The sequence below is a fragment of the Mus musculus genome, chromosome 14, assembly GCF_000001635.26.
Source record: "Mus musculus strain C57BL/6J chromosome 14, GRCm38.p6 C57BL/6J".
Lineage (NCBI taxonomy): Eukaryota > Metazoa > Chordata > Mammalia > Rodentia > Muridae > Mus > Mus musculus.
In genome coordinates, this window is record NC_000080.6 from 114762255 (window position 1) to 114787052 (window position 24798).

A 24798-nucleotide genomic window follows, 5' to 3' on the forward strand; every position below is an offset into this window, starting at 1 on the left:
ATATGAATCTACATCTGTCTCTTCATTCTGGTATTACAAATATATTTTGTTTTAAAAATATAGCAATCAAACCAAAGGTGAATTCTAATCAGAATATTCAAAGACATGCAATAAGTCAAGTTTCCATCTTTGTATTTGAAATGATATTTTTAAGCATTACTGTCTTCGAGTATTACTTTTTCACAGAGAAGTGCTATTAAAAGTCTTTTTTTTTAAAGATGTCCTTAAACTTATTTCTAAATCATGCATCCATTGAGTCTAGGTCTAGAAAATTCAAAGAACAACAGGTTATCTAAACATAAACTTTTCAGAAACCAAATACAAGACCTAATTTCAACACATCCTATAACATAATCGAAGCAGTAATTACCTGACTTCAAGATGAACAGTTGGAGGTATTCATTTTTCCAGCATATCACATAATTTTTACCTAAGAAAATAATCCCTTTACTTTTCCAACAACAGTTTTGATGGATAGGAGCAGGAAGCGTTTGCACTATAATTTTTCAGTGCTTTATAATAAAGTGAATGTTTTTCTAAATGTCATAGTTTAAATTTCATGGGGCGTGAAATCTCCTTTGAAATAAAGTTTAAAGCCTTTTTCAAATAAGGAGGCTAATCTTACAGTCAAAAACACTTCATATTCCCAGACATTATTAACCTTCGAGTACTGCTTGCAAAAAAAAAATGATAATGCTTTCTGACATGTTAAGATTAAATTTGTCTTTATGTAATTATGTAAAGAATGTATTTAAAATGATGAGATTGCAGGAGAACTGTGAACAATAGTAAAATTCCCATTTACTAATAATAAATGTGGTCACTCATCATTCAGATGATAATACATCTGTGTAACTCTCTCCTAAAGAAAACTGTTTGTAGATTGACCATCATTAGGCTTACTGTCAAAACCGTAATATTGGATAATCACCGAAAAAGAGATGACACTAAACCCATTCCACTTTCAAATGTGAAAAGTCACATAGTTGTAATTGATTTCATTAGTAAAGTGTAAAATCCTATTCACATAATCAGTTTTATTTTGATACATCTCAGAATGTTTCAAAAATGGCAATACTCCTACTCTGAATAGTTGATTTTATTACTTTGTTTTCTATTACCAATAAATGTACATGATGTGTTTGCGTGATGATTACATGGTGATTGTCCAATTTTCTAAGTACAAAAATCACTTCTAATATGAAATACAACAATGGAATGATACTTCTGTCTGACTTGAGTGTTTGAAATCACCATGACAATACAAATTAGTATGAATCTTTTCCATTTTTAATATCTCACAATGGAACTAAAAGCAATTCCATTTCTGTGATCCTAGGGTTTTAAAATATGAACATAGATAAGTTAGACATTTAGAAAATCATGAAATCTAGCTCAAGAACTTTATATTCTCCTGTAAGCCAGAAGATTCAAATTCTAGTGGGTTAGTAAGGACTTCACATTGAAGACTTACATCTCTCCCTTCAGACTTTCTCAACTCTAAATGCTCTTCCTGTAGTCTTGTAAGTATCACCTCTTCTACAGCTTTGTCCCCTCCTGGTGGTTGGTTACAAGAGCTCTTGACTCTAGCTGCATATGTATCAAAAGATGGCCTAGTCGGCCATCACTGGAAAGAGAGGCCCATTGGACTTGCAAACTTTATATGCCCCAGTACAGGGGAACGCCAGAGCCAAAAAGGGGGAGTGGGTGGGTAGGGGAGTGGGGGTGGGTGGGTATGGGGGACTTTTGGTATAGCATTGGAAATGTAAATGAGCTAAATACCTAATAAAAAATGGAAAAAAAAAAAAGAACGGTTGACCTACATCTGCATGTGGGCGTGGCCTCCATTTCCTTTATGCATGGCTTTCTCTTGTTGGACATGCTCTATACACAGTAATTTCGTCTACGAAAATAACCCCTAGTTTTACTGAGAAACACAATCCTTGTCCTTTATGCCGCCACCTTACACAAAACAAACTCATTCTTGATCTCTCAAACTCCCCAAATTTCCTTTGAGAACCAAAATAGAGACTTGGACAAAGCTGGAAAACATTCAGTGTTACTAATAAGACTGATCATTAAAAAAAAAAAAAAGAATGTACTTCAATCTGCTAAAGAAAAAATCTCTGCCCTCCCAATTACCTTTTAATTTTATTAGAGTTTAATATACTGTGTGTGTATGACTGTGTCTGTGCACATATATGTACATGCTACTAAATGCATCTGGATATTACAGGACAGCTTGAAGACGTTAGTTCTTTCCTTCCAGTGGGTCAGGGAATCAACCATCGATTTTCAGACCTAGTGGTGAGCTCCTTCACCCAGGGAACTGTCCCATGCTCCCACCTCCAGCCCTTAGAAACGTTCCTGGCTGCCCACACATTATTAATCAGTATTTAGTGATAGAATTATGATTCGAAGGTGGTTTTTTCTTTAGTTCTCTGCGATTCAAATTTCGGGTGTGTTAAAGGAAATTTTATGCACTGTGTATGTGAAACTATTTTTATTTTCATAATATTGAATGCATGACTTTTACTTTAAAATGGTCTCCAATCCCAGTAAACCCATTTAAATTACCTATTTTTTTTTAATTAAACACTTCTTTGTTAAAATTTGGTCTTTATTCTTGGTTTGGTTTGTCTCTTGGAATATTTTGTTTACTGCTCTGAGCGAATCACAACAAAATATCTACACTGACGTATTTTGTATTTTCCCAATGATACACTTGAACTTTTTTGAATGTGTTGATGTATATTGAAGATATGGGTTATTCACAAGGAACTTAGTGACAGTACACCTTTGATAAGGCCAGATTGGATCCAAGACGGGGGGGGGGGGTTATTTGTGTGCTCTCATGGAATTGCATATGATAGGCAACTTCATTAGAGGCTGTTAGCTTTTGAATCATTTAAAATGCATTGTATACAACATATACAAGACATAGCCAAATATTTCTATACATTTGCAAAACTTAATTGAGTTTCTTCACCTAAATTTAAGCGAGTATCTTGAATTTTGTGGTTTAAAAAAAGGTGTCATAGATATTAGCCAATGGAACTCAGAAACTACATGTGATTGCTCTAATAGCAAGATAGTGTGTTAAGAAAAGGGTCCCAATAAAATGTTCAGAATGGAGGAAAATGTTTCCCTAGCAATAGACCCAAGGCATTGTGACACATGTTTTCTACTAGAATGAGTCCTGAACCACCGACAGGTGAGATGCTCCTGCTTTGGGGGTTTGTTCAACAGTCTGCAGTTCTTAAGGTTGTTTTATCTATGTTATTTCATTAAATTTATTTCAAAGTTACTACTTCTTTAGGATTTGAATCCATTCACACACCTTTTAAAAATATACCATCTAACTCTGTAAATAAAGATAATAAAATGGCATTTTAAATTTTTAATGTGAATATGAATGTGCACTGTGCTAAGAGTTACTTTCAATTTCTAGACTGAAGTTTATTCCACTCATATATACTATCATAGAATACTGGCTATAACCAAACGCAGACACTATGGCATATACCAGCAGATTTTGCTGAAAGGACCCTGATATAGCTGTCTCCTGTAAGGCTTTGCCACTCACTGCCTGGCAAATACAGAAGTGGATGCTCACAGTCATCTACAGGATGGAACACAAGTCCCCCAACAGAGGAACTAGAGAAAGCACCCAAGGAGCTGAAGGGGTCTGTAACCCTATAGGAGTAACAGCAATATGAACTAACCAGTACCCCCAGAGCTCGTGTCTCTACCTGCATATGTAGCAGAAGATGGCCTAGTCGGCCATCATTGGGAAGAGAGGCCCCTTGGTCTAGCAAACTTTATATGCCCCAGTACAAGGGAATGCCAGGGCCAAGACGTGGGAGTGGGTGGGTAGGGGAGCAGGGCAGGGGAAGTGTATAAGGGGCATTTGGGATAGCATTTGAAATGTAAATGAAGAAAATATCTTTTAAAAAAGGAACACTGGCTATAGAAAACACAATTATATTATACAAAAACCTCCCAATGCAAAGGAGTGGGCATAAAGGATCATAAACTATTGCTTCTTTTAAATTATAAACACACACACACACACACACACTATTGATATATCTTAGAACCTTACTGTGTATTGGGTAGAATAACGAAATAGAGCTAGTTTTTCAGAGAAAGTCACCCCTAACAAACAATAACATCTCGATTGTTATTTTAATTCCTCCTGTCTCCTTTATTGACATTGATATTATATAGAAACCAATGTATCAGTAGAAGGTGTGAGTCATTGAGTGCCGTTTAGAACCATTGAAAGATACAACACAACATTTATATTTGAAAGACATTTGGGAGTATATCACAGAAACACTAATATTTGTTTTAAATAAAGATGAGCTGACTCTAAGGTCTGCAATGTTTATATGACTCAGATGAAAGTAAGCTTTCGAGTCACTCAATTACTTCAGAGAATGTCCAGACAGGTCACATTGATGACCTAGTGAAGGACACCATTGAGACATACCCCACAGTGAGATGCTTCCAGCACATATTTAACACATACACTTTCTGCTTAACAATTTTAAAAGGGAAATGTGTCCCTTCAGTGTAAGAACTATGAGACAGACCTAACACCTATGAGCTCTTCCAGGTGGGCTGGCTTTCTGTTCCACACACCACGGTTCGTAAAAAGTCAGAAGTTATTCTTTGATGAGCATTGCCTACCAGTACCTATTAATTCTATTACTAAATTTTCCTATTATACTAAACCTGGGTTTAATGCTGGACCATCTCCAGGAGAGTGGACTGGGTTCATCAGCGCCAGTTAAATGTCTGCAGTCCCATCGATTTCTCATCAGTACAGGAAAGGTGCTTATAGTAGATCTTTATCACATTTTTTTTTAATTTGTAGTAAAACTGAAAGAAAATAGAAACTGTTAACAGGGTGCACTTAGGAAGAGGCTGGAAATCTGCAACACGTTTATTACCTTTTCAGAAGAGAGAGCCATTCGTGTAGTGCTGAAGATTCTTTAGCCTGTAAATAGTGCAAAAACCAGAAAGCGTGTCAAGGACGCATCTGAAAATCGTCTGCTTAATATTATGTCTATTTTAGGATGCTAAAATATGCATACTAATTAATAGAACCAACTAACAGACCTGCTAGAGACTTAAAAGCCATGACAGCCAAATGTGATTGGGACCTCATTAAGACTGAGATTTATGCATTGACGAGCGTGAGAAGAGCTCTCATTCGCAGTATCAGGCAATTTCATTTCTACAGGAAGTTACCTACACTGTTAAGGAATTAACTGGGGTAACATCTCTTTCCACAAAGCAATTACCTGGTATGTTTTGACGTGGCTGACACTTGTTAATGGCAAAGTTTTAAGGTGTTACAAATGCATAAATCACTGTCAAACACTCTCGATTACATAATTTGGGGTATTTTTGTACCAGCCTAACTGTCATCAAAGAAGTACCTAACAAGTTACATGGCTGAAAGTATTACATAAGTGCGTGGGAGCCAGGGGTGTTTTCACGTGAAAATAATAGCACAATTGTCAATTCACAGAGGATTGAGGACTGGATAATATGATGAGAGTATTAAAGAGGAAGCAAGAGGTAAGGGCATGTTAAAATTGAAGAGGCGCATATTCATTGATAAGCTGAAATTATGACAGAAGAAAACTATGTTTAGTCTTTCACATACCACACTATGGTTTCTAAGGTGGATACATTGGGGTTATGTCTGTATATTAGCTTTGAATGTCCATGTGTCTGACCAGAAAATAGCATATATAGTGCAACAAAAATATTTTAAATGTACTATCATTATGAAAATGATAGGATTAATTTTCTAATACATCTTAATATTTTTGGCATTTTCAAAACACATACTGCTTGTTTTAAAGGAAGTTGCTGTAGAAATATGCTACTAACATCCAGATGTAAAAGACAACCCCGTATGTGGTCTGTCCTCTCAGTTGCATGCTTGCACACATATTCACATATACATGACTAGAAGATGAGTGTCTGAGACCAATGGCCTGCCCTTTTTCACAGAAGTCTTATTGAGTAGAATGTATACACTTTTCTTTCTAAACCTACTTGCTATGAACTTTGTCAAAAGTTGTATGGCAGTGGAATTTGAAGGAACAAGCAGTCAAGTTATGATTCCACTGTTGAAATATAATTAATTTTCTTCTCCCATTTGGAGTTAAGACACTGTTGATTGAAACATTGGCAAGTGTGATCAGATTCTGGGTTTACATTCTTAATGATCCCCATATGATCCTAGGAGCTGTTAGCACAGTCCAAAGAGATGCTGAAGTCACTAGCTGGGTGGAGATCCAGCACTGGTCAGTCAGAGATAGAAGATGGATGTGGCAAGGCAAATGTAAAAGTAGAGAAAGAGTAGGACAAAATAGAAGCAGAAAGTAGAAATCTACAGGGAAAGAGATTGCGAAAGAAAAAGAAGTAGAGAAAAGTGTACGTTGCACAGTGTGGAACATTTCTTTTTGAGCTGCTAGCTGAAAAAAAAAGAAAGAAAGAAACTTTTCAAGGCTTGCCAGTGTTCAGATGGAATGTGCATTGCTGTGAGAAAACCCCCAAATATGCTTCTGCTGCAGAATTCTACAGCAAAAAAAAAATAAAATAAAAAACTAGCAGCGACCACCATCTGTGTGAACACTGTGGATGAGGTCCTGGAGGCAGTATCCAAGCATGTTTTCTGCTTTCCAGACTCTGAAATAAAACTATAATGTAGTAATTTATACTAGCTTCATAGACAGAGACCCAGAGGACCCCATCATTTAAGTGAGTTGCCAGAAGCAACTGTAGTTTTAAGTGTACACATCCAAGATGCCCAATTTCTCTACTACATCCTTCTGATGCATTTATGAGCATTATTATGTATCCAAAGTGATTTTTGATACAATAATATAGCAGTTACCACTTCCTTTAGACATGGATCCCCTGTGAAGAATGCTTCTGATTGATATCCACAGTCTAAACTGCATAGTATCTATCACAGGCTGCACTTTGGGAGAACAGCTTTTCTCCCCGTCACATCACAGAGCTCTGTCAGAGCAGAAGCATCATACACTTGTTCGAAAACACAGCGTCCAGTATTCCTGAACCAGTACTTACATCTTGTGTTCCTTGTACTGCTCTTTCTCTAAGGTCAGGTTATTGGGGAAATATGGGAGACACAGCAACTCTGGTAATAGAAAAGCAAATTCCAAGAATGGCACATCAAGTCAACTTGAGACGTGGCACTAACTTTACCAAAAGGAAATTATGATAGGAGTTGAGTAACTGGATTTTATGGGAGCTGCTTTACCAGGGTGTGGCCTTCTCAGCCATGACTACCTGGACCTCTCTCTAAAGGTTATAAGCATACAGAGGTCTTTACAGAATAAGCAGAGACCATTATAAGGATAGCCTTAGACCAAAAGGGCATACGGACTTTACAGAAAAGCCCCAGGAATTTGGCCTCTGAATACCTCAACTACATTAGCAATTAGTTTCTCTTACTAAAATTATGAGGGCTTAATCTGGTTTTTATTAGTCCCCCTTGAAATCCTCCATGCCTTGTCTTTTAAATCACATCCTGATCTCCATGGCAGAATCAGGAGACCACACTCTGAAAAATAAAAACAAAAACTATTTCCATTGATCATTTTTATTTATTAGGTATTTTCTTCATTTACATTTCCAATACTATCCCAAAAGTCCCTCATACCCTCCCCACCCACTCCCCTACCCACCCACTCCCACTTCTTGGTCCTGGCGTTCCCCTGTACTAAGGCATATAAATTTTGCAAGACCAAGGGGCCTCTCTTTCCAATGATGGCCGACTAGGCCATCTTCTGATATATATGCAGCTAGAGACACAAGCAAGTCAAAATATCACTTTTTGCAGATGATATGATAGTATGTATAAGTGACCTTAAAAATTCCACCAGAGAACTCCTAAAGCTGATAAACAGCTTCAGTGAAGTAGCTGGATATAAAAGTAACGCAAACAAGTCAATGGCCTTTCTCTACACAAAAGATAAACAGGCTGAGAAAGAAATTAGGGAAACGACACCCTTCACAATAGTCACAAATAATGTAAAATACCATTGATCTTTTTTTTTCTGTTTTTTTATTTTTCCCATAGTCATTTTTTATTTGATATTTTCTTCATTTACATTTCAAATGGTATCCCGAAAGTCCCTTATACCCTTCCCCTACCCTGCTCCACAACCCACCCACTCCCGCTTCCTGGTCCTGATTGATCTTTAAGGAGAAAGAAACTGCAGAAGGCTTTCATGGCTATTTCCATGGGTTGTGATCTGCAGTTCCAATGGATTGTCCGGTAGACGTCTAGCTGATGCTTCTCACCAGCCTTCACTGTTCGGGGCTCTATATAGGACAGCCATTTGACGATCAAGTCTCCAAGAACAACACACATTGAACAAGTTGAGGAAGTTAGTATTTTCTTGTAGCAGGTACAATTTCAGTCTCTTCTTAGATCATCCCAAAAACTCTCACCTGAAAAATCTCTGACAGCATAGCCTTCTCTGGTTCAGTCAGAGTAACCACCTAAGGTAGACAAACTCCTGCTGCTTTTCCAATCAAGAGGCTGGTAGAAGTGCTATTGATAATGAAACAAAGAGATCCGAAGTCATAGATTCTAAATGTCTCTTAGTTCAACATGGAGAAGAAGGCCTTCATGCACTCAGAAAGAGATTGATACAGGTTCTCAAGAGCACAGGGGTCTCCAGTCTCAAATAAGGAGCTAAGACCAATCATGATTTCCTCTTTTAATTTTGTGTGTTTATTTTTGTTTTATTTATGTGCATATGATGGGAAGCACACATAGCATGGTGTGTGTGTGTGTGTGTGTGTGTGTGTGTGTGTGTGTGTGTGTAGGTTATAGGATAGATCTATACACTCCATCATTTCCTTCTAACTTTACATACATTGGTTCTCAGGATTGAACTCAGGTCACCAGAATTACACAGCAAGCATCCTTTACCTACTGACTCATCTCACTCTCCCAAGTATGTTCTTCTTAGAGTTTTAGCATACTAGCTGGTTGGTAGTTACATCATTTATAATTACAGTAGTGGTTTTAATCTTAAAGAAATTGGACTGCCATATGTCAGTAAACTCCTGACCCAGCAATAAAATGTACAGATTTTAAGTCATTTTTATATCATAAAATTGTTACATTTGGAGGCACACATTGTGGTCTGAAGCACTCAGGAGAGAGAGGCAAATGACTTGCAAGTCTGACACTAACCTGTGCTGCATTACAAAACATGCTTCAGGCAAGCCAGGGTTCTATAGTAATAACTATTCTAAAAAATTCCATTCAATTAGATAAAATACTGAGTACACATTAATCATCTTAGAACATAAATAAAGATACACCTATAGTTGGAATAGCTATTGAATTTTCCATTCTAAAATAAATAATTTATATCATCATCTACTACAATAGATATAAGAAAGGAAAGAGGGTAGGAGAGAGAATAGTCAAGTCATACCAAAAAAAAAAAACAGAATGTTTAAATGAATTATGATTGGAATTGCAGATATGGATCATCCTCTGGATGAAATTCCAGATGCTCTCTGTTTAGAGCACCAGCAGTGTTCAGCACTACTCTGCTGCTTACATTCCTCTCACATCCTTCTTTGGCCCATACTCTCATGAGGTCATTTTTGGCTGGATCTGCACATTGACTTTGACAAGTTATATCATCATGAAAAGAGCAGAAATACACATTTCATTTAAGAGACATGGACTCCTGACTTCCTTTGTTTGACCTCCCCACCCATCCTGTTGTTTACATGCAGAGGATACGTGAGAGGCAAATGCAAAGACATGAAGGGTAAGAGTTGAAAAAATCAATGACAAGAAGACTAGATGCTCTTTCCAAAGAAGCAGTTCACACAGAGGAGTAGATATGGAGTTTAAAATGTGAAAAGGAAAGAAATATGGGCTACTAATTGTTCTGCAAGTTGCAAACCATAAGTAGGTTTCTTATTTCAACTTTTTAAAAAAGATTTATTTTATTATTTATTTCTCTGTGTGTGTGCACGCACGCATGCTCTGCAGAGAAGGTGTCACATCCCTTGGAGTAAACATTACACATATGTGTGAGTTGCTCAATATGGTGCTGGAATCCAAACCCCAGTCCTCAGGATATTTCAACAAGAACTGTTAGCCTCTGAGTCTTCTCTCAGTCACAACTGATAATTTTCTTAAAGACAATCTATATACTAAAGATAATGAGTTTGGGGGCTCTCTAGGTTAAGTGATTGTAGTGCTATGTAATTCTAATGCCTTTTGTAAGGTGAACTGTTTATTGCTGAGAGAAATTTGACAAACCAATTTGATATACTAGAATTTATATTCATGAACACTCTCTCCCTCCCCCTGAGATAATCTAAGGATACCATATAAATCATCAATCAATGGATAAAATTATACTTAACCTCAAAGATAGAGGATTCCAAGTCCAGATGTTTGTTTCAATAAATCTTCAAGAATTTTTAATGAAATTATGTACATCCAAATGGAACAAGCAATAAATTAGTTCTACAAAATGTTTAGATATAGATGAATGTGTATGTGTGAGAGAATAAGTATCGAGCATTCTGTAGCCTGCAAAAATAAGTGTGAAGTCCAAAGTAGGGAACTGTTTCTGTAGACTGAAACTTTTAGAAAAGACTGGAGGATTCTTTTTAGGAAAGAGTCTTCATGGTTGAATAACACTTTGAGTTTCCACAGTTAGGATTCCCAGAGGAATTTTTGAACTGTAGAGGCCCACATACATTAGATCCAGTGCAGTGGGGGCTTTATGATTCTTCATAAGGAGCTCATCTTCAGGACCTTTTATGGTAGCCACAGAGTGACCAGTGGATGCTAAGTTCTTTGGAGCACTACATAGGTACAGATTCACTTGAAGTTTCTTTGAACAGTCTAACGTGTTCTTCAAAGATATGGTAAGAAAACCTTGTTTATTTCATGGGATGCCTTTCCAACACATTTTTTTTATTCGCATCTATATGCCAAGTTGTCTAAGGGAATCTTTTAAATATCCTCTAGCAGTCAAATTAAAAGAAGACTTTTAATCCAGTACTTGACTCCAAGTTCACAATTCTTTTTAAACTTGGGTCATAGCTGCTTTGGGTCTTTCAGCACCATGGAGAGGTATGCAGGTAGCCCAAACAAGAATAGGTGGTCCCTAGACAATGAAATAAAGGAACACACACACACACACACACACACACACACACACACACACATGCATTTTGCACACTGCTATATCTTCTTCTCAGTTGCCACAAATACTTCCTTGTCACCAATATCATGATATCAAAATATAACTCAGAGGAAGTGAAATAAACACAGGCGAAGCCACACGATATAGTCAAAATCAACTGATGGCCAGAATGTCTGAGATCTTTTGTTTGATTATATCACAGGCTTAATTCCACGGTAGCATACCATTTCATAGTTTTTGTGCTTTTCTGTGATGTATAATTCCTGCTCTCCCACACTGTTTTTTTTTTTTTAATCTACCCAGCAGGAAAAATCTCTGAACAGCTTCAATTGACAGAAGTGTAATCAAAGTGATTCACTGATTATCAACAAAGGCCTGAGATGTGATATGGGAAAGCAATGTCCCACAGGCCAAATCCACCGTCACTGCTTACTACTATACATAAAATGGTTTCATATCAGCATACTTCTGTGCTGTCAAGCTACCGTGGCTCAGCTGACTTGATATGACAGGTAGGACTGGGTTTCAGTGCCCAAAAAGGTTTCTTCCTTCCTCCTATTAAAAAAGGGATGCCATATGCTTTCTTGGGGCTGTGAGTATTTACAAGATTCTTGTTTAGACAAAAATTCAATAAGATAAGTAGCAGACCTTATCCTTGCACATTGAAAACATAAAAGCAAAGAGCATAAGCATTTGTAAAGGAATGGAATAGCCGGACTTTCTCTCCTTCTTTTAGACTGACACCAAGCATAATAGCAGCCCTTGGGGAAAGCTGTAATTGACTCCTTAAGACAATAATGACTTCAAAAATTCATTTTGGAAACTAAGGGTTACAGCCATAAAGACATATAAGCTTCCTTTCCAATTCTCAAAAGGTTCAAAAGTGCCCACTCAGGGAAAAGAGCTGAATACCACCCTGCATAATGAGGTGAATGAATGACTCTGGAACATTGGAAGCCGTTTAGAAAGTACTTCTTTCTCTCCTTTGATATATAGGCAGGGAACAATCTATGTCAATTAGTTTGTCTACTTTAGGTTCATTTGATTGAATATTTTGAAATAGGGTCCTATTCTGTCTTCCATTCTGACCTGGAACATACTATATATATAGGTCAGAGTCATCCTAAGCTCATAACAATCCCCTGCCTCAACCTCCAGAATGTTAGGCATGAGGCTTGACAACCACTGCTAAATTAGCTGTGTTCTTGGCATATGAATTAAAATGTGTCCAAAAATTTGGATCTTTACTCCGTGAAAAAGTAAAAGACAAAATAGACACACTGGCAAGATACAAGAGTGATCAGAAACAGACTTGCAGATTCAGTGTATATCTGGGGAAGAACAGAGTCAGTATAGAAAGCAAAGGCATACCTATGGTTTCATAACTGATATTTTTGGAAGGAAGATAAAATCATATTTCATGCATAGCTCTGTCTCTTCTCTTTGTTCTTTGGGAATAAACTGTCGAAGGCATAAATAGAACAAAAAGATTGCTAGGTTTCACACTCTGTTTTCTGCTGCTATCACAGAATACCATGCACTGAGCATATTATCCACAATAGAAATTCATTTGGCTCATGGTTCCAGAGGCTGGCAAGTCTAGGATCAAAAGGATGCATCTGCTATGTGTCTTTGTGCTATGTAATAACATGCCAGAAGGGCCCACAAGCAAGCACGTGCAAGACAAGAAAATCAGGCTAGATGCATTCCTGACAGCAGGAGCTCACATTGTGAGCCATCACAATATGATACTCCTTATAGATCCACCTCTTAATACTGAGGCAGGAGAATAAGACCAAGAATGAATCTAGATAAATGTTTTGGATAAAGGCTATAAATTAACATAGGAGAAACTTTACTGGTAAATAGAAATGTCAGACCAATGGTACAATCAAGTGAGAAATGTCTGAAGCCACTGACTGAAGCAGAGAGGTACCAGCGTGTCTGAAGTTGACCTATGTCTCATAGAAATTGCAAATCCTACATCCCTGTTTGGGGACTTAAGATGCCAATGAGACATGCCATGAACTCCATGTAAGAGTATGCTTAAGGAAGACCATACTGTGCAGCTGAGCCCAGAGACTTTCATTATGTGACCTGCAAAGCCCCCATAAAGTTGCACATCATTTGCCATTTGAGCTTCTTGGTTTTCTATTGCTCTATTCTATTTTCCTCCATTGAAAGTGTAACCGTTTTCTAACTCCCAGGTTCTGCTACCATCCATACCTCTATGTTCAATTTCGTGTTTCAGGAAGTAGCAGTCTGAAATCCCTCAGGAAGTGCCTATTGAACCCTAGTATTCATCAATATCAACACTACCACATAATGACTAAATGCCAACAGGAGTTTTGCTGCACATACTCAAAGCATAAAACTCTCAATATCGTGTAGAGAAAATAAGTACCATCCTGCACATCCTCTGTGGCTATCTAAATATATGATACTGTACTTTGCACAGTACAAGCTTCTTACAGCTCTGTACTTTGTAGATAACTCATAGCTATCTCAAAGAAAAACCCATACGAATGCAAATGATTTCTGTAAATGTAGTTTCTCCCTGCTTCCTGTTTCAACCTTCTAATTAAAACTTAAGTAACTAACAGGAAAGGGTGTGAGGAAGGTGTCAGGATACAAGGTGCACATGCATGAAGTTTTCCAAGAGTAGATTGGAGGAATAAAAACCAAAAGTGTAAGTAAATAACACTGAGCGTTTTCTAATTTATTCCAATTCATTTCTGCACTGGTGATTAGCTTTGGTGTGCATAGCACTTTAAATTCTCCTTTGAACTCTCTTGATAAATTCTTCTTAAATCAATGATTTTCAAAAAAGAAAGCTTAAGGGGCATTTTATATTCATTTTCTATTCTGATGTTGTCATGGAGTTAGAATTTCAAAATTTATTTCAGGGTTGTCATTTCATCTTAATAATTTCAACTCCAAAGGAAAACATTTCTATTACTTAATCCAAAGGAGCCATTCTGTCTGGAGAACTATGTGTTAAGCAGCCAAGGAAAGACTGAGGGCTGCAAAATGAGGAAGATCACACTATATAAGAGCCACCAGTTCGAGGGACAGCTGTGGAAATACTTGTGAAGCATCGTCAGATTCCCCTTTGTAGCCCGGGGGTCAGCGGCTGTATGTTTATACTACAGTTAGACCTGTATTGATACTTTACATGAATAAAGTGATTTGTGTATATTTTTAATCTTCTCCATAAACACTTTTGCAGATTGGTACATCCATGCTCAGAAACACTCAACCCAAATTAAAACCTGAAAGGAAATAAGTAAAGTCACATTGTATGAACTAACAGTGTACCTGGCATTCTAGAACCTATGTACTCGGTGAGTCTGACAGCCTACCCTGGGAGCTCAGCATATCTGTTTCACGTGTCCTCCTGGGTATGAGGTGTTTCTCTGCCACACAATGCAACTTGCTTTCCCTCTATGTGGCCTGGGAAGTGAGTGTGATAGGGGTACATTGTGTGAAATCTCTAAATAATCAATAAAAGTATTGTGTTAAAAGAAATCAGATGCTGATCCTAGCCCTGTCACAAATGTGAGTACAAAGGCCTCTAGAGTAACATGAACTGTGGCTGCTTCTAGCTCTGTGGCAATCATCCAGAGAGTGCAGAAAGAAATCCTAAGTATTATTGTTTCCTTCCTTCCACACCCAGATAGGAAATCCAAGCTGCTTCCTTGACCCTCCTATAGAGATTTCAAATGAAAGTTATGGTTTTGTAAGTATAGAAGCAATGTATTTCTTACATAAGGTAAATCTGAAGTTGGAGATAATTTCAGAGAGAGCTGGAACAGTGAATACACAATAGAAGTAGCTTAAGCCATGTTCTTAAGAGAATGCTCTAATAATTTAAGAGATAAATAAATAATAAATAAATGAAATAAATAAAACTTAACCCATCTGACCATCCTAACAAAAACTGATGTGTGGTTCACTGTACTAATACTGATTGCTTTCTTAAGATCCAAACATTGAAAAGAATATATTTCTGGAAATTCCCTTTTCAAATTTTACTCAAAGTAATGCTGATAAACTAATTATTTGGTGCTTTACACAGTAGATTTTAGGTACTGGGATGTGTGGGGTCCCAAGCACTCTTTTTACTTAAAATGCTATGTGATGAAAGCAAGGGGAGAAAGCAGGACAAACATCTTTCATTTCTCCACTCAGAACTGGGGGCTGTGTTCACCACCAAGAAAGGATCTGATGCCAGCTGGATTTGTGGATTTAAAAGAGAACCATGGATTCAGTCCACCATCTAGAGTAGAAAATATGTGAATACAAGCTGTGAGCCTGTGACTGTAGAATATCAGCTGTACTCAGGCCAAGGGCTGCCTTATAGAAACTATCCAACTAGACAGAGCCTAAGTCTGGGACAACTGAGAAAAGAGATGGGTACAGCACAGAAATGGTCCCTTCCTAGTGGGGCACACTCATTGTGCTTTGTGGACTGATTTATAAGCACTGGGGTGAGTCCTGCATCCTTACCCAACACCCTAAGGTTGCCATAGGATAATCTGAGAAGGTCACAGATAGCAGAGAACCTTCTGTGAACAGGACTATGTTATGGGAGGTCAACTACGGTCTATCAGTCAAATCCTGCTTCTCTGTTTTTGTTTTAATTTTTAATAATTTTGAATAAACTAAACTAAAACTATCCAGCAGTCCCTAAAATTTCCAGCATAAATTGAGTTTTACATATAAAAATTCTACTTAAATTCATCGTATATGTGCAATATGTAACTTTTTTCAGTTTTCAAAAATTAACCACAGGTTTAATGCATAGTGGTGTATAGCTACAAGTCACAGAATCTGGTCCCGTCTCTGATGTTGGAACATTGGTGTTGGACACTCTTGATCCCATGGGAGTGGATTTGCAGTATGAGATAAAGGCAGTTCCATAACCCTCACACCATTTACACAGACACAGAAGAGACACAGTTTGAGGAAGACTCTCCGGAATGGATGATGATGTTAGAAAAAAAAAATCTAACTCCAAGTAAACACACATAGAACAGTTTTTTCTTAACACAGAGACAAATTGACTTCACATTTTACTATAATTTATGATCTATGAATAGTAGTCATATTATCATATCCAATAATTAGCTTTGATATAAAGTTCAAATATACATTTCCAAAAACCAAGTGTTCTTCAGGGTGAAGGGGGGCTTTACACTGTATCTAGTATGACTTTTAACCTTCTACCTAGCATTTAGCTTTTTGTACAACTTCCTCAAATAAGTAGAGCTTGAGCTTCTCTATTTAAAAGAGGAGCCACTGACCTTTGTCCAATCATTCCGTTATCTTACTATATCCAATTAGATTTTGCTTCAGCACCAATATAATTTCATCTTTCTTCTTTCCATTCTTCTTCCACAATACTTTAGTTTGTCTTAGTTTCAGTTTGTTTTTGTTTTCGTCTTCCTGTTTTACTTCCAGCATATGGAAATACGTTGGCTTACAGTTTTCAAGCCTGGGAACCAAGTGTAAGGATCTGAAAGGGTTGGGAACCCGGGTTCTGAGCTGTTGCTCTGAATGTTAGGCAAACTATCCTATCGAGCTCTAGATCCAGCCCTAGTCCTTCATGTTAACTCTAATGGCCTTGACTTTTGTTAACTGAAGTTGCAGAAGCACCGCGCTCCACAGACACAGACTACAGTGCTTGAGTCAGACAGAATTCCCTTGCTACAAGCTTCAAAAAGTCCTCCCTATAGCTACAATTTTTACATTTATTCTTCTGGGAAACTGTGCAAGGATTTCTTAGGCCTTGAGAAGATAATCAGACATTACTTTTGGTTAGCTTTCTTGAGGTCAAAAAAGTACAGTGTGATAATTACCACTGACTTGTTCGTACTCCCGTTTCTTGTAAGACCCCCTCTTTTTTCTTTTATTAAATATTGATATTTTTCTCCCATTGTGATTATGATTTTCTCTCCCTTTATCCTCACATGTCGTCCTCCACCTCCTCCCCAGTCCTCCACCTCCTCCCCAGTCCTCCACCTCCTCCCCAATCCACATCTCCACCCACTTTTCTTCCTCTTATTGGAAAACAAACAGTCTTCTAGAAGACAATAATAAAATAAAAAAGAAAAACCAACAGACTGTCATTTGATAAACAAGGAAAGGGGAAGCTTTAAAGCCTTAATTTCACAGGAAGTATTTAAACACATCATGCTCATTTCCAGTTAGGCTAGCAAACATGTCGAACTATTCCAATGGGAGTTGGTTTACTGGATATTTATATATGAACATAGCAGACTCGATTCCATCAGGGTGGATGATGACTGTGGCATGCCTGCGGAATGCTGGCTGTAGAGAAGATAGTACCATAGTGCTCCTTTCAAAGTCTTTCTCTGAAGTTCACGTTGAGAAAGTTTTCAACGTGGTTCGCTGCATTTAAATCATATAAGAAGTTGAGAAAGTTTGATATTGTGATGCTCTCTACCATATGTGTTAATGTGTCTTAGGTTTCTTCCAAGTTTCATTCTCTTCTAAACTATTGGTGCAGAAACCAAACAACAGAGGAAACGACACACACATTGAGATTACTAAGAACTTTGTTCACAGATCACAGAAAGCTGTGGTCAACCTCGTTTTAAAAAGCATCTGCTGCTGTCTTTACTCTTTTTTTTTTTCTTCTTTTTCTTTTTCTCTGGGCTGTTGATAGTCGTCGACAATTATTTTGTTTGGCAGATATCTTGCACCATTTTAGGTCTCTGTCTTTATTCATTAACACTCAGACTTCTTCTCAAACTGAGTGCTCGGGTGACTACTGAGTGAGAGAGCATGTGAAAGCCCTTTTAACTATCTATTAAGAATGTGCATTTTTTTTATTTACTGTATCAAAGATCTACTTCATTGCTATGGCTTATTTTCTGAGATAGAATCTCACCATATAATCCAATCATGCTTTAAGCCCACAGTAATTCTCTTGCCTTGGCATCTCAGCCTCTCAAGTACTAGTTATAAGAGTGTATCATTGCACCCCAAAACACAAACTTCTAGAAGATTTTCATTTTGATATTTTAAAAAATATGATAGGCAGGCAGTATCTAGGCAACTCACACAAAGACATGAATAGTGTAAAGTATTTAGCATATGCAAATAGGGTTAAAATTACAAGTCTTCACTATATAATAAGTAAAATACAAACCATGGTAATTATAGGCAGTATTTTAGTCCTCTAGATTTATAGTAAATTATCAAATGTCTCTTTTTTGCATTTAATTTTATAGCTGCTTCTGTTCAGTAGAATTTACTATCCAAATATGGAATGATGATTTGCTGTGAGTAATAATAGTTTTCTTTGTAAATTAATAACTTGCTTATTATCCACACTTATGTAAACTTATTTCCAGTATAAGGCTCAGTCATTTTAGTGATTCATCATAATCGCTGTACATTAAAAGGAACCTGAATTGTTAAATAGATATTTCTAGTACCATAGCATGGTAGATCTAAAAGAGAAAGCGTCATAGCATAACTGCACTGCAGTGGTTAAATCACAGCTATAGGAGGAAGTTTGGCTTTTAGAATCCAACAGAGATAAAACTGAAAAATCCATTTCTAGGTAGTTTTAATACAATATGTATATAGATACTGCCTACATGCACAACTTTAGACTGCTTATTTTTAGAAGTAGCTGAAGTAAATCCAAACTTTTGGAAAATATGGCTGACAAAATATCTAAAAATATAGTGAAACCCTTTCAATAGTTCGAAGTATATATTTTCCTCTAAAACCATACCACAAATGGTAACTTGTGGATAAAAAAAAAAGAATTTGTCCGTTTCTTTAGTATATTTAGAAAGATACAAAGATGTGAAGTCAGTGAGCTAAGAGAAGCAGCTGAAAAAAAAAAACAAATAAAAAAAAATCACAGAGCAATTACACCAGAGTCCTGAATACAAGCCTGAAGACTCTCAGGTCCGAATTAACTCTCAAACATGGCTCTAGACAAATACTTGCTGCCAGCTACAACTGTCATAAGACTTGACTGAGGCGACCTAAACCTTGACAGTAAGCATGCAGTATTGTTTAAATAATCTTGAGAAGGTTTCATTTCCTTGTAACCAATCATCTCTGTTTATAAAAAGTTCCTAGACTGGAACCCAGGATTTGATAGTAAGCCAAGAAGGAAGTCCTTATAATTATGAGAGTGGCAACTATGTAGAGGAAGAGGGAGTCAGCAGTCAGTGCAAGAATGCACTGCTAAGAAACAGGACTCAGCAGCCTATCTATGATAACCTGAGGAGCTCCAAATTAGACACTGAAAGAAATCTTCAGGGTCCTTAGTAGAAGCATATAAAGAAAATGTAGATATTTCAATGACATGAAATGATGTCTTAGTAAGATAAAATTTGTTCTCACCTGTGGTGACCCTGAATACAGACACTGACACCCAAGTTCCCACAATCACCCTTCTAGCATACAGACATGTTGTCATTTGGGCACAAGAAGAAGGCCAAGCCCAAGGACAGTGATATTTAGCGGATGGTTTGACCTTTGGGTTTCCTGGAACCGCCAGCAGCTTAGGAAATCAGGCAGTTATGATCATGGGGTCCGGTTAGAGGCATTTAAGTGCCAAGGCTGGTTCATGCTACAAACCCAGATACAGCTACATAGAGAAAGTGTGATAGAGGGTGACTCTGTACCATTCTGAGCATGTTTTAATCTTATTTATCCACAGCTGTCATCTTACAATTATGTAAAGATATGACCTGATCTATGTTCTTTTTAAAGAACATAACTGTGATTAGGACTCTTTGGCTTCCTCCCATGGTGTCCTAAAGAAACATCAAAGGTCATAGGAAGAGCCAATGTCCACTGGGAATGTTGAGTCAGAACTCAGGGGTACATGAGGAAGGTGGGTAAAGAGAATAGAAGATCGGACTCATAAATAGTCTTAAGATACTAGCTATCAAGAAACAAGGGGTTTTTTTTTTTTTGTTTTGTTTTCCTGTAAGAATATATGTGTGAAGAGACAGAAGAATACAGCAAGCAAGATTCCAGGAGAACAGAGAATCATCTGACGCAATCGAGATGATAGAAATATGGGGATAAGCATTCATTAGTTTCCAAAATATGCTTTGGGAGGTAATTGTTCCATGCTTGGAACAAATTTAAGTGCCTAACCTCGGAGGAAAACACCTACACTGTGTGCAATGCCTCTTCAGTCTCTCTCTAAAGCAAAATTTGAAAGAAATAACTTTTCTACCCTCTGATGATTCAAATAAAATGATTACAGACTCTTCACATCGTTTCTTTGTACTAACAAAATCTGTCTTCAAAAGTTTAGAGGTTTTCTTCCCACTCTTCAATGAATAAAATAATCTCCCAGTTGATGTTGCTTAAATTGGGTCAGAAGATAAACCTTGATAAGAAAAAGAAAGAAAACAAGAAAGAGAGAGAGAGAGAGAGAGAGAGAGAGAGAGAGAGAGAGAGAGAGAAAGAAAGAAAGAAAGAAAGAAAGAAAGAAAGAAAGAAAGAAGAAAGGCAAGAAAGAAAGAAAGAAAGAAAGAAAGAAAGAAAGAAAGAAAGAAAGAAAGAAAGAAAGAAAGAAAGAAAGAAAGAAAGAAAAGAAGGAAGGAAGGAAGGAAGGAAGGAAGGAAGGAAGGAAGGAAGGAAGGAAGGAAGGGATAAGAAAAAATGACATTTATTTAGACTCTGAAATAATTCATTGTATTTACAACTGTGCATAAGAGGAAGAAAGAATCAAAATCAAACTTCATATATCAAGTGTCATATAACTTCCAGGAAATACAGTCAACATTTATGTGATGGAATCAGAGAGGAAAGGAGTTCCCCAATGGTTAGTCTGCACAGCATGCAGGTTGATTGTGAAAGAGGCAGTTGACAGATAACAACAGTCAACATTGTCCATCAGGTAAGGATGCTTTGCAACTGTGCTTTCTCATTAGAAGGTTCATACCACTGGACTTAGTGGACAGGAAGTCTCCATTATTGCATCAGATGTTTGCCTGCTGCAAATCACTAACACACCAGTTAACATAAAGCTAAATGTGTGCTAGTCTCCACTGTCACAGCTCACACCTGGTCTACTGTAAGCTACCTGCTCCCTTGGACATGTCTGTAAACACACTAAGGACAAGGTCTCTGTGTAATGTAATAATCCTCCAAGCGCATCTCTGAGACTGGCAGCCTTAGCATATCCTTATAAAGGACAAGAAGTGCCAATGCTTAGGTGCCAGCCCAGAGCTGCTGAATCAGAAACTCAGGCAAGCCTGGATGGAGCTTATTAGTATGCGAGGCTTTGAGTTCCCCAGAACGTTTAAAAAGAGGAAAGCAATGAATTCTGGGGAATGGTGCCTCCAATACTTTGCTGGAAAGGGTCTCTGTGACAATTCCCATGGTCAACAACAGTCTTGAGAGCCACTGATGTTGATATACATTCAGGGGGCTAACACAATGCCTGACACAGTGCAACAACTAGCCTTATAAAGTTAAGCTTGGGAGCAAAGCTATTCATTAATGTTTTCAACCCAGTCCGTACAGTCCTCCTACTCACCTAAAGACCATATGTCCTAGGAAAAGTGAAATATCAGCCGATCCACACCTATTCACGCCACACTGCTCCTTTCTAGGACGGTTGCAAATGCTGGCCATCCTAGTGGCTGCTGTCTGTTTTAGGATTAAATTTGAGTTGTTGACCACAGACATGAAAGAAAGCTTCTGACTTAAGTAAAGTTCCTACTTCATTGTGGACTCCTTAAAGTCAGTTGAGTGAACCTCTTTCAGAGAAGAACCAAATTATAAGAAGCAGACATCAACCAATATATCAATAAGTGGATTCATTAATACTCCAACTACCACTCCAGGAAATACCTTAAAATGTATGATGGAGCCAGAAGTGAAGGTTATAAATGACTGTTCTACTCATAAGCTCCATCTTCAACCGGTTCTCTGTACCAGTGCAAACTGGACATCAAACCAGTAGACATTCAATAATATGTATTCCCCATCTGCTCTGTCAACACTGAGAAACTTGAACTCAGAAAGTTAAAACCATCTGTTAAAGCACTATTATTATTCAAGCTGGGAGTGCTGACACACACTTAATCCTGTAACATGAGGGGGCAGAGACAGCCTAACTCTGTAAGTTCAAGGACAGCCTGGTCTACAGAGAGAATGTCAGAACAGCCACAGCTACGTAAAATTCTGTCTCAAATTAAAGTGTTCATAATTTTGCATCATCAAGATTAACAATTACTTTAAAATGAATAGCCAGGAGCCAAACTATATATATATATATATATATATATATATGTGTGTGTGTGTGTGTGTGTGTGTGTGTGTTTATTATTTTATACTACATCTAATATAGAGTAATGTATAGCATATATTATATTATATGCTGTATATTATATAATGGATAATACTATATACTATATTATGTAATGCAAAATATTGTATATAGTTCTATACAATATTATACATAATTATGTTATTATAATTATTATAGTTTTATGGTATATATTATAGAAGTATATAATATATAATTATTATAATATTTATAAGTTATATAAATATAATTGTTATGTATAATTTTATATATAAATTTATATAATTATATATCATGTAGCCTGTCTATAATATGTGTTTATATATGCCAATGGAGGTATAATTTTCTGTCAATTCCCTTAGAACTGAGGTTCCTCAGCTTTTTAACACTGCAGCAAATTTCTACAATCATGAACCTGCAAGGAGAAAAGTCTTGGCTTTAGAGGGTGCTGTCAATGACTCTCCGCTGTTTTTAGCCCTGGATTTGGCAGTACACTGTGGTAAATACAGCAGTGTGGAAGGAAATCTCAAAGGCATATGTGTTATACACTTGCTCTTCAGAAAGTGATGCTACTGTGGTGTTATGTTTATGAGATGACACTTAGTGGACAAAAACGTAAGAATGAATTTATGAAATTCCTAGGCAAATGGATGGACCTGGAGGGCATCATCCTGAGTGGGGTAACCCAATCACAAAGGAACTCACACAATATGTACTCCCTGATAAGTGGATATTAGCCCAGAAACTTAGGATACCCAAGATATAAGATACAATTTGCTAAATGCATGAAACTCAAGAAGAACGAATACCAAAGTGTGGACACTTTGCCCCTTCTTAGAATTGGGAACAAAACACCCATGGAAGGCCATGGTGTTTTATATACAGAGACAAAGTTTGGAGCTGTGACGAAAGGATGGACCATCTAGAGACTGCCATATCCGGGGATCCATCCCATAATCAGCTTCCAAACGCTGACACCATTGCATACACTAGCAAGATTTTGCTGAAAGGACCCAGATGTAGCTGTCTCTTGTGAGACTAAGACAGGGCTTAGCAAACACAGAAGTGGATGCTCACAGTCAGCTATTGGATGGATCACAGGGCCCCCAATGGAGGAGCTAGAGAAAGTACCCAAGGAGCTAAAGGGATCTGCAACCCTATAGGTGGAACAACAATATGAACTAACCAGTACCCCAGAGCTCTTGACTCTAGCTGCATATGTATCAAAAGATGGCCTAGTCACTGGAAAGAGAGGCCCATTGGACTTGCAAACTTTATATGCCCCAGTACAGGGGAACGCCAGGGCTAAAAGGTGGGAGTGGGTGGGTAGGGGAGTGGGGGGGGGAGTGTATGGGGGACTTTTGGGATAGCATTGGAAATGTAAATGAGGAAAATACCTAATAAAAAATATATTAAAAAAAAAGTTATATTACTAGGTTGTTTTCCTAAAAGAACATTGGGACCTTAGCCCTATCTTGTCCAGTGGTTCTCTTTGCCTGCTATGAACTGAGCTAATTTGTACCATCACATGTTTTTTGTTTTTGTTTTTGTTTTTTTTGTAAGCTTCTTCCAAAACTCAGGACCAAAAGGAATGAGCCAAGTAACTATGGGTAGAAACTTCTGCAACTGAGAACCAAGCAAACCCTCCTTCCTAAGTCACATGCCCAGGGACTTAGAAACTCCCTACCAGGTGCCACTTCCTAATGTTTTCACTAACTCCAAATATTACCAAACTGGGGATGAGCCTTTAACAGTATGGGACATTAAGGTCCATTCTAGACCAAATTTTATCAGAGTTCCACAGAAATGCCAGCTAGAGACATTCAGATAGACAATGTCCACACTAATCCCACAAGATACTTCCCTAGATCTGCTAAACAAGAGCAAGCCCTTTCATTACCATGAATTGTGCATCCCCGTTTCCTTTGTACGTAGTGAAAAAGGATTACTGAAGAGGTTCAAAGATATGGACACTCTCTCCCCATAAACAGCCTTCTGTATTGCAGAATGTAGAAAGTGTTCACTATGGTAGAAAAATCTATAGTTTTATTGGCCATAATTTCAGAATAGTCTTACAAAATTGAAAATTAACATGAATATTAACTCACTTTCACACTTATTGCTAATTTCAATTCATATAGGGCACAAACTGTATTATTCTGAACACATGAACCTAAATGTGTATAAAAATGTATTTTATGTCAGTTACAAATATACACT

At 37.4% G+C, this 24798-nt stretch overlaps 1 long non-coding RNA gene across 1 annotated transcript in view; it reads right to left on the bottom strand.

Moving 5' to 3' along the window:
• Nucleotides 1-4406: 4406 nt before the first annotated feature.
• Gm41244 overlaps nt 4407-24798 on the bottom strand; it is a 79430-nt gene continuing 59038 nt past the window's right edge. Inside the window, exons 2-3 of the long non-coding RNA XR_874953.2 lie at nt 4959-5005; nt 4407-4887 (exon numbers count right to left, since the gene is read on the bottom strand). This is a non-coding gene — a long non-coding RNA (predicted gene, 41244). The remainder of the gene's footprint in view (nt 4888-4958; nt 5006-24798) is intronic.